Raw genomic sequence first — 17834 nt, 5'->3', positions numbered from 1 at the left:
AACCTTTAATCCCATTATGATCTTATTATCCATGGCATCTTGAATGAAGAATGTATTTTAGGCCTATCTATCAGCAACAGAACTATCCGATGAATCCACCAACATTGGTATATTTTTGCTACAATAGTAAGATGAAGATTACTAGGAATTAATAATAAAACAAACAATAAGGTATTGTTATCTCTATAATTTCTGCCCTAACATTATATCAAAATAAATAATCAAATATAATGGTAATATATCATGAATAATAGGAATTGTTTGAACAGTTCCTGTTGTATAATACAATTTTAACAATTATCAGCCAGTTTATAGTCTAATAAAGTAAATATATCAACATAAGAGTTCACAATTGTTTTGTTTTCAGTTGTTATTATCATAACAGTTGTGATACTTTGTTATTAATATTCTAATTTAGTTGCTAATACCTATTTCCTGGTTAAATGTCATACGAAACGGTTATTACTATATGGCCTCTGTTTTTTTGTCATTACATTTTATTGTATGTTATATGTAAACGTCTTTGAATTCGTAATTTATAGAAAAATACTCGAGAAAAAACATAATTCACAAGGAACATTGTATGTGTCATTGTTTGAAATAAAAAATAAAATAACATACATCACGAAAAGATGTCCATAAACATATAATTAGTTTGCTTTTCTATTCGATTTGGACCAAAATATACGACTTTTAAAATCACACCAATTGGTGTTTATTATTTTGAATTATTCTGTCATTTCTTCTTGAAAAGGTCGAAAGTTACATATAAATATAAGTCGGAGTAAACCATAGTTTAATTTGTATTTGGCCTATTTATTGAACTGATACAAAGTTTCCAAAGTAGTTGCCCGAAAGGACCGTTCAACATGTTCAGAAACATATCATAATGTGGATGATGGCCCTTTATTTCTAATTTCAAGTCGGTGTGGTCTAGCATATTGTTTCTTAATTCTGTCAGTTTCTTCTTTGTCTATTAGTTTTGAAGTTAATATCACTTTACGTATTATTTAGCTTAGCTGTTTAAGCCTAAATTAGTGCTCTTTTTTCTTAAAAAAATATTCTATTTTAGACCGTTATTCAGAGAATGTTATATTGTTTTAGCTTAGTTAGTCCATAAGGTTTATTGCAAATAGCTTGATTTCGTGAGAAACGTTGTTGCACAATGCATGATGGGAAGGATTTGTGAGCAAAAACAACAAATCACGTACGTACGCGTCGTGACGTTTGCTCCCAAACCCTTCTCATCATGCGTCGCGCACGCTATTTGAGATAAACCTTATTATATAACGAATCTTCTTTTCTGTACTAATTGTACAAAAGATGTCAATGAATATTACCTAGTTTAATCCCTCAGATGTCGTCACTACTTTCTGTGACGTACGTTTGTATCGTGTGTGAGCCCTCTATCAATTAGTTCACATAGACATGGCCCTCTATTGTATTACATTTATTCAATGAACGAAAAGTGAAATAGAACAATTTCAAGTTGTCATTTTATTATTTGTTGTTTATAACATTCCCGGATGTTCATTACGGTTCATTGCATTATTATAGACGCATGTGATATTTATTTTCTCACGAACTTCGGTTTCGATGTTTAATAAAAGTTACACAAATTAGTGATTAAAGTTTTTATTGGAAAAATAATTGTATTAGTATTTAGTTGTATATAGAAAGTGGTTTAACATGGAAAGTAAAACATGTGATTTGTCACGCTACGTTTTTCAGATTTATGAAAAAGTGTTTCATATGATGCTGCTGATATTGCGTTATTAATTATTATTAATTCGCAAAATTATGACGATTTCTCTTTTCCAAGATTAAAACATTTTCAAAAACAATTGTTGTATACACAGAGTTCGTCATACGTTTCTGAACAATTATGACGGCGATAGCGCCCCATAGATAACAGAATATACCACGGTCCACGCAAGTAATTTGACCAATCACAAGCGATGGATTATTCAAATTCAAAAAAACTCGGACGGAAAATGAAAGACAAGTAGTATAGTAGATCATCAGCAGCTTTAAACTTTAAACAAACTTTTATTTCAAACCATCGCATTTTAAAACAATAACAACAATTCCAGTGTATAGTATGATACGTACATCAGACAATTCATAGTTGAATTTACTGACTCGTGAAATGTTCAAAATCAGTATTTTCCATTCAAACAAAGGCAGTAGACTCATTAGTTTCAACATCTTGCGATTTCAGGGTTGGCTTGGTAACAATATGTTTTGCAATATTGTTTTTGTATTTGGCACGAACACAATTCCGTCGGAAATCTCTTTCGATATTACTCAAATAGTTTCCTCTGTATATGTTATTGTTTCCGATATGCTATAGATAATGGTCGGTTCGCACTTAGAAAAGGTTCAAATCATTTTATATGGCTTAGAGCTTAAGTTCCGTGTCTGAATATATTATTTAAATATAGAATAACATTTAAAATATTAATTTTTATCTATAAGACAATGATTATAAATTATGACGTCATTACGTAGGCCTATCGATACTCCTTTTAATAGACAACAATATTTAGGTATGTCCTTTCTAATATTCAAATAATAATGCTCACAAAACAAGGCACGAAAATGTGAATTACTGTTGCTACGGTAACATTTATGTCCTATAATTTGTTTAAGTGTTACAAAATCTTCATAAAAATCTATATAAAAATATAACATGGCATTGCAAATATAACATGGCATTACAAATATAACATGGCATTGCAAATATAACATAGCATTACAAATATAACATGGCATTTGTAAACAATACCGAAACATTATTGCACTAATTATAGCAAAATATTAGCCCCTTAATCTATTTCAGGAAGAATTCTAAAAATAATATTAATTTACCCCTAACCATGTTTTCTAATGTTAACTCTTTATAATAAAACACTGTCCATACCTAACCTATAGCCTAAATCCATTATCACAACATGTTTGCACCTAATTTATTACAGGTACCTGCTTGTTTTAATTTGTTTGATATAGGCTAGAGTTATGTATTATGTATGTGTTGCGTGTTAGCTTATAGTTAATCATTATTAATGCATTATGCAGTATTAGTTATTACAACAAATTTGTATTCTTCTTCATTATCTGACAATTTAAGTATGCCTATACTAAGTAGGCCTAATAAGTATGCCTATACTAAGTAGGCCTAATAAGTATGCCTATACTAAGTAGGCCTAATAAGTATTTTATTTATTTATTAAAACATATTTATGCAGGATAACATAATTCAGAAAAGAAAAGATCACAAAATTTATGTTTTTCAACTATAAAAAAAAAAAAATAGAAAAAATATAACAATCAGTAAATATAGAACGTTAATAATATAATACGTGGGAAATACAATTATTTTTTTAAGAAATGCTTTTTAAAACTATTTTTAAAACTATAAGTATGCCTTTACTCAGTAATAAGTATGCCTATACTAAGTAATAAATTAAAAAATTGTACTGATGAGAACTGACGAATATGAGTAAGAAAAATATATCAAGATAAGTATGAAAGATACATGTGCCTATTCAACGAATAAAACGTATTTTTTTGGTATTATTTTGAAATCAAGAAATAGAAAAAAAGGCCTATGCATCTACCGCCTGACTACTTTCTAAAACATGATATACCGGTTCAGGTGCATGCATTTCATATCGAGTGTTCAGGCTGCTTCCATGTGTTGCTCCCTTGTTGTTATTCTTGTTTGGGGTGGCATATAGAGGCATTTGCCTAGCATCGGTGGTAGTCTTGTTTGTGGTACTTTCATCACGCTTTTTACCAATTTTCATTTCGGACTTCTTAACAACCATTGCCGAAATAATACAAATTATGAACAACGCTACCAGGCACCCAATAAACCATTTTACCCAAATCAGATCTGCGTCGTCGTCGTCAGGTTGTTCAGTGACGTTTAAAGAAGCGCGTCCTACACCCACGGCGTTTTCAATTTCACAGAGGAGCATACTACCGTGCATTGCAGGCGTCAATGTCAAGGAACTACTTGTGTTGTTGAGCAGCTCACAAGCGTTTGTCGTGTTTGATCTATTCTGGGAGATGAGACAAACTTTCCATTGAAATAAAACATTACTTGGGTATGGAGTTGTTGTACTTGTACACTTAAATTCGCTTCCCTCTTTGATCTCTGCTTGTGGTTTCACCAACATAGATGTTGAGCAGTTGACGGGCTCTGGCAACATAGGATGAATCACCACGCACCAGAATCTCCAGCCATCTAATTCACTGACATTAACTTGGAAACTATATTTGACGTCATCAATGGCATTTGACTGTGTTTTGTCAACTGATATAAGAGGAACCGATTGACCTTCTGCAGATTTCAAGATTGTGATGTTTACAACGATATTTGAACCGATGTCAGCGGAACAGGTTAGGTTGAGATCCTGAGTAATTTCGTGGGGAGTTTGGCTATTTAAAGCAATGCGTGGTGACTGAAACAATTGGCATTCGACAGAAGGAGGGTTATGTAAAAACCCCACTGTTAGTGTTATGCCACATGCAAGTATATCTCCGTTCAGTTGGCAAATATAGGAACCTTCGTCTCTACGCTCTACGTCTTGTATTATCAGTTCATATGTTCTGCCAATAGATTCTGACGTGGTGTACTTATTCACTTGTTTATCATTTTTTAGATATTGAAGTTCTTTGTCAATAGGTCTTTCATTGAATAACCACTGTACTGTTGCTCTACTTTTAAATGCTGTGCATTCTAGTGTGATTGACGGTTGGCCATCAATTACATACACGTGACCATTCTCAACTTCATCTCTAATGGCACATGATAATTCAATTGTTAAAATACAGATAATAAGATGCAAGTTATCCAATCTAAACTTTATTCTAGATTTCTTCATTTTCCAATAAATTTCTTTTTTATTTGAGAAACTTTGATACAGTGGCACGTCACACCATTATTCGTTTCCATTCGGAACATGGATTTGAAGATACAGTGTCATCAGTGAAGCGACGTATTTCTCAGTTATATAGATTTATTGTAGGCGTTTCTAATAAAAAATAATTAAAGAAAGACAGAAACAAAAGTGAGAAATTGTAATGGTGGTCAGTTTGATTTGGAATTTACAGTACGACATTTGTATTAGGCTCTTTACGAAACCGCAGTACAGTGCATCATATCTCACTTGGACATGACCCTCCTACGAACAGTACCATGGAGAAATAATTTATGGTAGTGTAACACTCTGACCATCAGGTCAACAACACTTTTTCACTATTTCTCTCTACTCCATCTATTAACATTCCTTCCTTTTGGACGTTAGCCTATATTCAACTTTCTTTTCATTTCTTTCATTTGGATTGAACACATTATTAACGATGTGGTAAGTGATCCATCATTTCTTCGGGTGATATATTATTATTGGGGCATTCCACAGTATTTTTTTTTGTTACGGACGGGACATTTAATATAACTAGACATATCTTAGAAATAAAAAAGAATATAAGATTCAAAGTAGAATAAATGTATACATATATGTCCAATGTTAATTATGAAAGTCAAAAAAAGAAAAAAGACTGTACGAAAACATATATGTATGCATTTATTCTACTTTGAATCTTGTATTCTTTTTTATTTCTAAGATATGTCTAGTTATATTAAATGTCCCGTCCGTAACAAAAAAATACTGTGGAATGCCCCTTTATAAAAATATTTGACAACATGTTACGATGTATACTATATCACCATTCTTTTTACTCTACTTTACTTCTGTTTTTCAATCTATAATTTCTATTCTCAATGATGGTTCACTTTTACATAAACTTATTTTAATTAATTACATGTTTTAAAACTTTTATGCTATTTATATTCCGTATACTTACGTATTATATTGCATGTTGATGACGAATTTATATTACTTACATTTATTTTTAATTACTAGTAGAAGTAGTAATATATTATCCTCATTATATTTTGATTTTGGAATATTTCATCCCCTTTACTTGATATTACTTGATTTTGTTTTTTAAATTTAATTAGCATACAGTTTTAATTTATAGCATTTACTTTATTACTGTATTACATAATTTCCTTTATATTACAATTACGTTTCATTTTAAATATACGAAGTGGGACACTTCTTTGGTAGAGAAGGAATAATGTAACCACCCCTTTTCACTACTTCTCCCTACTCCATGTATTAACATTCCTAGTGGTTTCTTCCTATCCCTAGGTACTCTTTGTTCACTCTCCTATAACTCACATCCTTAATCAATTACTGTTTCCTCATCATCAAGGAATGTTCCTTTTACTAAATAGTCCCCTCCCAGTACATGCATATCAAGAACAAGTGGTGCGTTTATTAAAAAAACTACTTTTAATACCATGTACTGTAATACATAAAAAAAACATAGAGATTATAATTAAATACAATTACAAAGAAAAACTTACCAAAAATTTAAACAACAATAGGAAAATTGAAAACTTTTTCAAGCTCTCTTGGTGTAAGGATATAAACAGAGTTGATGTACATGTATTTAACAATATTGAACAAGCGCTCAGGAAATCGCATCACCGGTTGAGCCAATCATAAATGAAATTACTAGAAACAAAACACGCCCGGCAACACATAATGATTCACAACGAATGACAACGGACAATGAAGAAATTTAGAATAAAGTTCAGATTGGATAACTTGCATCTTATTATCTGTATTTTAACAATTGAATTATCATGTGCCATTAGAGAGAAAGTCGGTTACTGTAACAAACACTGACGATGCTCAGTATATTAATGTCCAAAATAGATAAAATGAAAAAGAAAGCTCACAGCATCTGCATCTATATAATTTCTGTCATTACAGTAAGATTATACTATAATAAAAATAAACAATTAAATGGTAATACATCATAAATAGGAATTGTTTGAATAATGTAAGTTCATCTTATGAATGCTACCATTAATATATTAGAGGTTGTTGCATATTGTTATATTACAATATTACAATAGATTTTAAAAATTATCAGCAAGTAGTCTTTAATAAAGATAATATATCAACAAAAAAGTTCACAGTTGTTTTGTTTTCAGTTGTTATTATCATTACAGATGTGATACTTTGTTATTAATATTCTAATTTAGTTGCTAATACCTATTTCCTGGTTAAATGTCATATGAAACGGTTATTACTATTTTGCTACTATATTTTTAGTCGCGTGGACGCGACTCTATAGTTCACTATGTCGGTCGGTTGGTCGGTCTGTCTGTCTGTCGGTCTGTCTGTCTGTCGGTCCGGTATCACTATGCATTGTAGCACGCGACTTAATGGATGTTGGCCTTGTTTTTCCTTAAATGTTATTGTTATATGTAACGTCTTGAATTCGTAATTTATAGACAAATACTAAAAAAACATAATGGACAAGGAACATGTGTATTTTTAGTCGCGTGGACGCGACTCAATAGTTCACTATGTCGGTCGGTCTGTCTGTCGGTCTGTCGGTCTGTCTGTCGGTCCGGTATCACTATGCGTTTTATCGCTTTTCTGTACTTTTTGAACTGTTTTGATGTACAGAAAAGTTTTAAAGTACATTACTTTTTGAAAGTTCATTTTTTTCTGAGAGCACGCGACTTATGGCTGTTGGCCTTCTTAAATAAAGCTTTCTTAGAACAAACTTAAGTATGAACTTTAAAAAGTATACTATTGTTTGTATCATTTTATATCAGGACAATGATTATAGATTGTGACGTCATCCTAAACTAAAATACCTATTTCTTTTAATAGAAATGATTAAGTATGTCCTTAATAATATTTCATGCTCGTAAAAGGCTTATCCAGTTCCTGTGAAAGAACTGAACATTAGGAGCCCTCGATAAAACATACAAATCTATACAAACAGAAAATGTTAATCAAGGTATATTTATTTAAGTTATTTATTCAAGGTATAGTTATTCATCCAAAGAAATCATACAGACAGCCAAGGCTGAAAAAGAGGCAAATTGGAATCAACAAATCCATCCGCAAAGCTTAACTCACTCTTCTAAAACATGATATACCGGTTCAGGTGCATGCATTTCATATCGAGTGTTCAGGCTGCTTCCATGTGTTGCTCCCTTGTTGTTATTCTTGTTTAAGGTGGCATATAGAGGCATTTGCCTAGCATCGGTGGTAGTCTTGTTTGTGGTACTTTCTCATCTCTGACTTCCTAACAACCATTGCAGCAATAATGCCAATTATCAACAACACTACCAGGCATCCAATAAACCATTTTACCCAATGCAGTTCAGCTACCTCGTCGTCGTCAGGTTGTTCAGTGACGTTTAGATAAGCGCGTCCCACTCCCACGGCGTTTTCGATTTCGCAGACGAGCAGAGGATCAGTATTCATTTCGGCAGTCAGTGTCAAGGAACTACTTGTGTTGTTTAACAACTCACAAGAGTCCCGGATGGGACAAACCTTCCATCGAAACATCACTTGGATATGAAGTTGTTGTACTTGTACACGTAAATTCCATTCCTTTTACCTTTTTTATCTTTGGTTGAGGTTTTACCAACATAGACGTTGAGCAGTTGACTGGCTCTGTCAACATCGGATGACGCACCACACACCAAAATCTCCAGCCATCCAATCCACTGACATTAACTGGATAACTATAACCGATGCCCCTTAAATCCCTGGATTGTGTTTTATTAACGGATTGAAGAGTAATGAATTGATCCTCTTTAGATCTTAAGATCGTGATACTGACATCAATGTGTAAACCAATATAAGCGGTGCATGTTAAATTATGGTCATGTGTGTCGGTCCACTGAAAGCTATGATTATTTGTTGGGTATAATTCACAATCCACATAAGGGTTACTATTGAGATAACCGACTTTTAACTCGATATTCTGTGATTTTTCAATCACTCCATTATCATTAACTTGGCAAATATAGTTGCCTTGGTCCACTCGTTCTACGTATCGTATTATTAGACTGTATGTCCATTTACCTGAATTAAAAGTATCTGAAAGTATGTATTTGCCTATTGGTACACTGTTTTGTACAGTTTTACGTTTAATGTTAATTTCAACTTCATTATGTACCACACAATCGGTTTATCTGTTATGCACCGCAATATGACAGGCGATTGTCCTTCAGGTACTAAAATCTGATTTTGTTCAATAGTAGCATATCCGACGGCAGTTGATGTAATAATACACACCAAGCAAATCACACAGGATAGGTTTTTTGTCATGATACCAACACTCCGAAAGTTGACACACAATAAGGATCTAAAAATATAAATTATTAAAAAATTTGAGATATTTAGTCAGCTTATTTTAGGGGTAAGCCACCTTTTATTCGCCGCTAAGCTTGCGGTTTGCAACCACCTGGGACCTTATCCCCCAAAACTAGAATCGAGTGAGGAAGTACGTCAAACCATGGATTAAGGAATAGAAGGATATGCATCGACGGTGACATCAAGTATTATATATTTTTAATTACTAGTAGAAGTAGTAATATATTATCATCATTATATTTTGATTTTGGAATGATATTTCATTCTCTTTACTTGATATTACTTGATTTTGTTTTTTAAATTTAATTAGCATACAGTTTTAATTTATAGCATTTACTTAATTACTTAATTTCCTTTATATTACAATTACGTTTTATTTTAAATATACGAAGTGGGACACTTCTTTGTTAGAGAAGGAATAATGTAACAACCCTTTTTCACTACTTCTCCCTACTCCATATATTAACATTCCTAGTGGTTTCTTCCTATCCCTAGGTACTCTTTGTTCACTCTCCTATAACCCACATCCTTAATCAGTCACTGTTTCCTCATCATCAAGGAATATTCCCTTTACTAAATAGTCCCCTCCCAGTACATGCATATCAAGAACAAGTACAACTACTACTACTTTTAATACCATGTACTGTAATACATACAAAAAACATAGAGATTACAATTAAATAAAATTACAAAGAAAAACTTACCAACAATTTAAACAACAATAGGATAATTGAAACCCTTTTCAAGCTCTCTTGGTGTAAGGATATAAACAGAGTTGATATATTTAACATATATATAACACAGGAAATCGCATCACCGGTTTAAGCCAATCATAAATGAAATTACTAGAAACAAAAGCACGCCCGGCAACACATAATGATTCACAACGACTGATCGTGGTGTGACGTGCAACTGTGTCAAAGTTTCATTAGCCTATACAGTTATTACACAAGTGATCACAGATCTTCTTCATTATCTTAGTATTTAAGAGCCATTGTCTGTAAAAATCAAAGATTTGGTGGCAGATGTAAAAAAATGGATTTCGCTCAAATTTTTACCATGTATAGACATTTCAATAAAAAGCATATCTACAACATTCATTTTAATTTTTAGCCTCCGTTGTCATGACAACGGTCAATTATCCAAATTGTGATGTTTTTGCCATTTTTCACATATTTTCTATAGTGAAAAAGTACAAACTTGTATACTTATTTTAACCAAAAATACTTACAGTATACAGTTTTTGTTTATAGCAGTGTAAACAACATGTATTGAGTTCCATTTAATGTAGAAAAAAAAAATTTACAAAATGGAGTTTGGTTGATACCATTATTTTAAAAAGGGGTGTTTTTAAAAAAAAAAATTTGTTTATAAAAGTATACCTCATAAACGTACCTATAACTTCTAAAGTGGTGTTTTTATATCAATGAACTTTTGTAATTTGATAGTCAATAGGTTTGTCAACAATAATCACGAAAAAAACACTGGGGTAAATTTCGTACATAGGTTTTGTGTTGCCAGGAATATACGAAAAATACAAAAAAATACAAACAAAATATCAACAAACAAAACACATGAAACACAATTTAAATATGGCTAATACAATAATAAAATGTATATGTGGCTTGTCATAATGCTACTAGAGTCATACGAATAGTTTAGATAAAATAGGAGAATGTGTTGCCAGGTTTATTTCAATTAATTGCCAGAAAAACAGTATTTTGCATTGAAATACTGTATTTAGTTGATGGAAAATAACGTTAAACTTTGAAATAATTGCGTCAATGGTTTTTATAAATTTTTACATCTATTTTGTGTAAAGAGATACAGAAAGACCTCGCAAAAAATCTGACCTCAAAGGTCATTTGAGGTCAAAAGGGGTCAGAATGCAAAACAGGACAACTATTAATGTTTGATCAAAATTTACAAGATAGTTCATAAAAAATTCTCAAAAATTTTCATTTTTTACCTATAGCGTTACCTTAGCAACCATTTCTATGTGTAACTAAGGAAAGTAATTTAAAAAAAACCGTAAAAAATGGCGTTTTTATGAATACAAAGAATTTATTGCATTTGTAATTTTTCTCAATTTTACTTCTACTGCATTCTAATAATCTTAAAGTGATGACAAACTTGACCTTGTAAATTCATTCATTTTGAGGTCAAATGAGGTCAATATTTTACCATAGTAACTGTTTCTATGCGAAAATATTTTAAAAATAAGGGGTTTTTCATAAATACAAAACATTTTTTCTACATAGTTTTACATTTCTACTTTTTGCCAAATTTACTTTCAATACTGAATCCTAATAATCTCAGAAAGAAAGTCTTGACAAATCTGAATAAAGGTAAAAAATTGACCTTTAGTGTTATCTTAAACCTGTTTACGTAACTAAGGATAATTTTTTTTAAATAAAAATATGGAGTTTTCATACAAAAAAAAAATTATATTTTACATATTGAGGTCAAATGACATTTTACCTATAGTGTACTGTAGCAACTGTTTCTATACGTAACTAAGTACAATATTTTTAATATGGGGTTTCATGACTACAAACAATTGATTACATAGCTTTACTACTTTTTCCCAAATTTACTTACCTACTGAATCCCAGAAAATGTCTGACTTTGTGAAAGGGTCATTTGTTGGGTCAAATTATGTCAAAATGTATTATTTATGTTATCTTAGAACCTGTTTCTATGCGTAACTAAGGAAAAGTGGCCTCTTACGGGCGGTGACCCCTTACGGGAGGTTCTGCCGATAAAGGGCCAAAATCACGTATTATGGCTATACACGATACACGAAAAGAGCCTCTCAATTTTCCAGCTAATTGTATTATTATTTATAATCAGGTGGTTTAGTATTTTTTAGCATTTTCAGACAAATTTTAAAAGCTTTTATCATATGAAAAATGGTCGGGCAAAATCTGTGTAGTTTTCTCATCTCTTCACAGTAATGTTTTTAAAACCGCTTCGAAATAAAGCAAATATAAAAAGAAATACAATTAAACATGGACCTCTAATTCATAGGTCCATGCAATAAGTATCACATTTTTCGGGTGGCCGCTTACGGGAGGTCATTTATCATACAAAAAATCTCATTTTTAGTATAAAAAGGTGCCCGCAGCTGCTTATGGGAGGTGGCCGCTTACGGTAGGTACCAAATGCACTAATTAGATAGGAAGAACAAACAGGCTTTTCAAATTGCGTCCGTTAAGGGAGGTGGCCGCTTACGGGAGGTGCCCGCTGTAAATAAAATATGGAGTTTTCATGAATAAAAATAATCACAGAAGAAAGTCCTTATGAATATGACCTTGTGAAACGGTAATTTGAAAATGTAAATAAGGCATGCCTGCTAATAATCTACAAATTTAAATTTGTATAAGATAAGTATGACAAATCTAAAGAATATCTCAATTTTAGTTACCATAGTAACTGTTGCTATGCATAACTAAGGGAAATTAAATAATTATCAGATAATTATTAATTAATAATTAATAATGAATCCAAAACCATCACAGTAAAAAAAATATAGAATTTAAAAACAATATTTAATATAAAGTGTGATATTTTACATGCTGACCTTAAATGAAATAAAATTTCACATCAGGGCTTCAATATTTGTTATGTAGCATTAACATACCTGAGTATATCATTGACTTTTGATTGGTTCAACTTTGTGGAGGGGAAAGTGGTGGATCCAGGAGTTTGAAATAGTAAGGGGGTTGGAGGCGAGGGTCTAAAAACTTAACTTTTTGTCCTATCTTTTGCATTGCAATTTTTAACTTGGGGTGGGTGGGGGCTTTGAGAAAGGGGGAGGGGGTGGGATGGAGGAGTTTGAATCCGTCTATTGGTTGGGCGATGGTAGCGGCAGTGTGGGTGGTGCTTGAATGCATGCATTTGACACTCTATAGTGGATGATCGACCAAAGTGTTGCAGTTTATCTTTTTGTGGTTATTGTCGGGGTAGGGAGGGGGGAGGGGGGGTTGGTGGTAGTCGAAAGTGGTGGTGGATGGGCATGTGGGATCTGCTTAGGTTAGCAAATAAAAGAAGTAAAAAAATGAAAGAGGAGCTTCAAAATAAGAGAGGAGTAATCTGTTGCAAAGATTAAAATTCACAACGATCTGATAATTTATTCAAATTTCCAGAGGATATAACCTATAAAATGACATTAAAACTGGGAATTACATTATTTTTTTCTTACAACACAACTAGAACTATATAAAACATTAAACATTTTTCTGACCAAAGAGTTTCAAATCAAATAATCAAAGAAAATAAAATGTTTTTACTAATACTAATACCATGTTTTTTTTTTATAAAAATGCCTATGTTTCTCGCAACACTGCTTGTAGATTTTTAAATTACCCCAGTATTTTATTTTAGAAATCAATTATTAAACCTTAGAACAACCTATTTCTAATAAATCAGCTAAAAAAATACACCACTTTGGGCGTTATAGTGAAGTAAAGTTTAGTTGCATTTAACAATTAAAAAAAAGTGAAAAACACCCCTTTTCAAATAAATGGTATCTCCCAAAGTATAAAATCAAAAATAAAAAAAAAATTATGAAACAGGTACACAATGCATTGTTATTATGCATACACTCATTATTTTTTATAATTAAATGAGCAAAACAAAAATATCGTTCATCAAATTAGTACCAATATCCATTTTAAAAAACCTTAAAAAATGACAAAATTTGTCAAAAACACAAATTTGGCCGTTGCCATGAAAATATATGTGTGAAATAAAAAATACTTCATATTTGATTTCTCTTAACACATATATAGCCATGTGCAAAATTTGAAAGAAATCCATTTTTTTGAGTCTGCCACTATTTTTGATATTTCTTTGATTCTTACAGACAATGGCTCTTAAGTACTGAGTAATTCTAAATCAAGATTTCTTTATTTATTTTTCATGAGGGATGGCTTATCCAGTTCCTGTGAAAGAACTGAACATTAGGAGCCCTCGATAAAACATACAAATCTATACAAACAGAAAATGTTAATCAAGGTATATTTATTTAAGTTATTTATTCAAGGTATAGTTATTCATCCAAAGAAATCATACAGACAGCCAAGGCTGAAAAAGAGGCAAATTGGAATCAACAAATCCATCTGCACCGCTTAACTCACTCTTCTAAAACATGATATACCGGTTCAGGTGCATGCATTTCATATCGAGTGTTCAGGCTGCTTCCATGTGTTGCTCCCTTGTTGCATGTTGTTCTCGTTTGGGGTGGCATATAGAGGCATTTGGCTAGCATCGGTGGTAGTCTTGTTTGTGGTACTTTCATCACGCTTTTTACCAATTTCTTGGAGACAAATTTTCATTTCGGACTTCTTAACAACCATTGCAGAAATAATACCAATTATGAAGAACACTACCAGGCACCCAATAAACCATTTTACCCAAATCAGATCTGCTACCTCGTTGTCGTCAGTGACGTTTAAAGAAGCGCGTCCTACTCCAACGGCGTTTTCGATTTCGCAGACGAGCAGAGGATCAGTATTCATTTCGGCAGTCAGTGTCAAGGAACTACTTGTGTTGTTTAACAACTCACGAGAGTCTTTGTCTTGACTTTTTTCAGAGGTGGGACCCCGGGTGGGACAAACCTTCCATCGAAATGAAACATCACTTGGATATGAAGTTGTTGTACTTGTACACTTAAATTCTCTTACTTTTACCTTTTTTATCTTTGGTTGAGGTTTTACCAACATAGACGTTGAGCAGTTGACTGGCTCTATCAACATCGGATGACGCACCACACACCAGAATCTCCAGCCATCCAATCCACTGACATTAACTGGATAACTATAACCGATGCCCCTTAAATCCCTGGATTGTGTTTTGTTAATGGACTGAAGAGTAATGAATTGATCCTCTTTAGATCTTAAGATCGTGATATTGACATCAATGTGTAAACCAATATAAGCGGTGCATGTTAAATTATGGTCATGTGTGTCGGTCCACCGAAAGCTATGATTATTAGTTGGGTACAATTCACAATCCACAGAAGGGTTACTGTTGAGATATTGAACTTTTAATTCGATATTTTGGGATTTTTCAATCGCTCCATTATCATTAACTTGGCAAGAGTAGTTACCTTGGTCCACTCGTTCTACTTCTCGTATTATCAGACTGTACGTCCATCTACCTGAATTGAAAGTATCTGAAAGTTCGTACTTGTCTATTGGTACACCGTTTAGTACAGTTTTACGTTTATTGTTAATGTCAACTTCATCATGGTACCACCAAACAGGTTTATTTGTATCTGTCGTTATGCCCTTCAGTCGGACTGCCATTTGCCCTTCACGTACTACTAACATGTTAGTTCCGACGGCAGTTGATGTAATAATACACACTAAGTAAATCACCCAGGTGATTGTCGTCATGATACCAACACTCCGAAAGTTGACACACAATAAGGATCTAAAAATATAAATTATTAAAAAATTTGAGATATTTAGTCAGCTTATTTTAGGGGTAAGCCACCTTTTATTCGCCGCTAAGCTTGCGGTTTGCAACCACCTGGGACCTTATCCCCCAAAACTAGAATCGAGTGAGGAAGTACGTCAAACCAATGGATTAAGGAATAGAAGGATATGCATCGACGGTGACATCAAGTATTATATATTTTTAATTACTAGTAGAAGTAGTAATATATTATCATCATTATATTTTGATTTTGGAATGATATTTCATTCTCTTTACTTGATATTACTTGATTTTGTTTTTTAAATTTAATTAGCATACAGTTTTAATTTATAGCATTTACTTAATTACTTAATTTCCTTTATATTACAATTACGTTTTATTTTAAATATACGAAGTGGGACACTTCTTTGGTAGAGAGGGAATAATGTAACAACCCTTTTTCACTACTTCTCCCTACTCCATATATTAACATTCCTAGTGGTTTCTTCCTATCCCTAGGTACTCTTTGTTCACTCTCCTATAATCCACATCCTTAATCAGTCACTGTTTCCTCATCATCAAGGAATGTTCCTTTTACTAAATAGTCCCCTCCCAGTACATGCATATCAAGAACAAGTGGTGCGTTTATTAAAAAAACTACTTTTAATACCATGTACTGTAATACATACAAAAAACATAGAGATTATAATTAAATACAATTACAAAGAAAAACTTACCAAAAATTTAAACAACAATAGGAAAATTGAAAACTTTTTCAAGCTCTCTTGGTGTAAGGATATAAACAGAGTTGATGTACATTTATTTAACAATATTGAACAAGCGCTCGGGAAATCGCATCACCGGTTTAAGCCAATCATAACTGAAATTACTAGAAACAAAGTACGCCCAGCAACACATAATGATTCACAACGAATGATCGTGGTGTGACGTGCCACTGTGTCAAAGTTTCTCAATAAAAAAGAAATTTAGCGGACAATGAAGAAATCTAGAATAAAGTTCAGATTGGATAATTTGCATCTTATTATCTGTATTTTAACAATTGAATTATCATGTACCATTAGAGACGTTGGGAATGGTCAAGTGTATGCAATTGTTGGCCAACCGTCAATCACACTAGAATGCACAGCATTTAAAAATAGAGCAACAGTACAGTGGTTATTACATGAAAGACCTATTGACAAAGAACTTCAATATCTAAAAAATGGTAAACAAGTGAATAAGTACACCACGCCAGAATCTATTGGAAGAACATATGAACTGATAATACAAGACGTAGAGCGTAGAGACGAAGGTACCTATATTTGCCAACTGAACGGAGATATACTTGCATGTGGCATAACACTAACAGTGGGTTTATTACATAACTCTCCTTCTGTTGAATGCCAACTGTTTCAACCACCACGCATTGCTTTAAATAGCCAAACTCCCAACGAAATTACTCAGGATCTCAACCTAACCTGTTCCGCTGACATCGGTTCAAATGTCGTTGTAAACATCACAATCTTGAAATCTGCAGAAGGTCAATCGTTTCCTCTTATATCAGTTGACAAAACACAATCAAATGCCATTGATGACGTCAAACATAATTTCCAAGTTAATGTCAGTGGATTAGATGGCGGGAGATTCTGGTGCGTGGTGCTTCATCCTATGTTGACAGAGCCCGTCAATTGCTCAACGTCTATGTTGGTAAAACCACAAGCAGAGATCAAAGAGGGAAGCGAATTTAAGTGTACAAGTACAACAACTCCATATCCAAGTAATGTTTCATTTCGATGGAAACTTTGTCTCATCTCGCAGAATAGATCAAACACGACAAAATCTTGTGAGCTGCTCAACAACACAAGTAGTTCCTTGACATTGACGCCTGCAATGCACGGTAGTATGCTCCTCTGTGAAATTGAAAACGCCGTGGGTGTAGGACGCACTTCTCTAAACTTCTCAGAAGCAGTTGATAACACAGTAACAACTCTCATTAATTGGGTAAATTGGGTTATTGGAAGTTTGGTTGTGTTATTGGTAATTAGTTGGGTAGGGTGTTTTTATCTACTATGTGCACGCAGGCAATTAAAATGTTCAAAACCCCGGGATGTCACCAATGACGTCACCGACGACCAATACACT

General features: G+C 32.9%; 1 long non-coding RNA gene across 1 annotated transcript in view; it reads left to right on the top strand.

Moving 5' to 3' along the window:
- Positions 1-17834, top strand: part of LOC144856307 (uncharacterized) — a 46995-nt gene that overhangs the window by 11314 nt on the left and 17847 nt on the right. The window lies entirely within an intron of this gene.

Source organism: Antedon bifida, chromosome 11 (assembly GCF_963402885.1).
Source record: "Antedon bifida chromosome 11, ecAntBifi1.1, whole genome shotgun sequence".
In the NCBI taxonomy this organism is placed as follows: Eukaryota; Metazoa; Echinodermata; class Crinoidea; order Comatulida; family Antedonidae; genus Antedon; species Antedon bifida.
Note: the sequence above shows the minus strand (reverse complement) of the source record. Positions and strands in the feature narration are given on the sequence as shown.